Source organism: Chiloscyllium plagiosum, chromosome 38 (assembly GCF_004010195.1).
Source record: "Chiloscyllium plagiosum isolate BGI_BamShark_2017 chromosome 38, ASM401019v2, whole genome shotgun sequence".
NCBI classification, from domain to species: domain Eukaryota; kingdom Metazoa; phylum Chordata; class Chondrichthyes; order Orectolobiformes; family Hemiscylliidae; genus Chiloscyllium; species Chiloscyllium plagiosum.
The window spans coordinates 27,483,488-27,484,811 of NC_057747.1; the positions used below are offsets into that span (position 1 = coordinate 27,483,488).

General features: G+C 55.3%; 1 protein-coding gene across 1 annotated transcript in view; it reads right to left on the reverse strand.

Moving 5' to 3' along the window:
• The window catches only part of LOC122541714 (neurogenin-3-like), a 1,778-nt gene extending 1,153 nt beyond the window's left edge, over positions 1-625 (reverse strand). Inside the window, exon 1 of the mRNA XM_043678603.1 lies at positions 590-625. The gene's annotated coding sequence lies outside the window, so the exon portion shown is untranslated. The remainder of the gene's footprint in view (positions 1-589) is intronic.
• Between the last annotated feature and the right edge of the window lie 699 nt (positions 626-1,324).

A 1,324-nucleotide genomic window follows, 5' to 3' on the forward strand; every position in this document is an offset into this window, starting at 1 on the left:
GAGAGGTACAGAGAGAGACAGATGGAGGGAGAGAAAGAGACAGAAACAGGGAGACAGAGAGAAAGTGAGAAACAGTGAAATGGACAGAAAGAGAAAGAGAGTGTGAGGGGATAAAGAGAAACAAAGGGAGTGAAGAGAGAGGGAGGGAGGGAGGAAGATAGGAAAATGAGAGAGAGGGGAAAATGTTAGTAGTGCAACTATGTAAGGAACAAGCTCAATAACTCAAATCTCTATCCACGTCACATTCACATCAGTAACATTTTGTACAAATTTACAGAGTTTAAAGGCAGCTTGAGGCAGTAAAGCACATTTTACAAAAAGTTTGAATTATCTATGGATTTGATTAAGTTTTCATATCCCAAAGTGTAAAACATCAAAGAACCAATACAAGGCGGGGAGCCAGGGAGATGCAGCACTGGGAGCTGGACAGAGGATACAGACTGAGGGCACAAGGGTATGTACAGGGCTGTATTGGGGACGGTACAGGGAGAGGCGGGGGGCAGGAGGAAGGTCCAGGGTGAGGGATGAGGGATGGAGCTGGGAGGGGGCTGTTGTACCGGGGAGAGGGCTCTCGGAGCCGGTCACCAACCTGCGCTGCTCCCCTGGAGCCTGGGCGGAAGCTGTTGGCGAAGCGGAGAGTGAGAGCGGCCCGGGAGCGGGGGTATTTATATCGGGACAGTCTCTCCCCCCCCCCCCCCCCCAACACACACACACACACACACCCCCGGGGGAGGGGGGAGGGGCTGGGGCACGGCACACCGGCTCTTCCTCAATAACACGGAGCGCGTGTGCGGCTTGCGCGCTCCCGCGGGGGGAGGGGGCGGTGGCGTGCGCCGGGAACGTGGCGGAATGAAGGAGCCCCACCCCCCTACCCCCCACATCCCCCAACCCGGGATCCGGTCCCCGGAGCGCAGTCGGGGAGTGGGGGAGCTGGCGGTGGGCTACTGCCCCGCTAACACTGCGCTGACATTCCGCTAACACTGCGCTGATATTCCGCTAACACTGCGCTGATATTCCGCTTATACTGCGCTAACACTGCACTAACATTGCGCTAACACTGCACTAACATTGCGCTAACACTGCGCGGACATTCCGCTAACACTGCGCTGGGGAAACTGTTCCTGTGTGACCTTTTTTAACCGCAGCCGAGAATTCCGCTCCTTATTAAAGTGGGAAATGTAAAAGGCGAACAGAGATTTCCAAAGCCCCTTGAAAAAGTCAAAGTCCCTCCAACCTGTAAATTCCAGCACAGTCCCTCTCCAGCTGAGTCTCAATCAAATCCCAGGAACGGGCGGGGGGTGGGGGGCAAGGCTCCTGCTGTTCA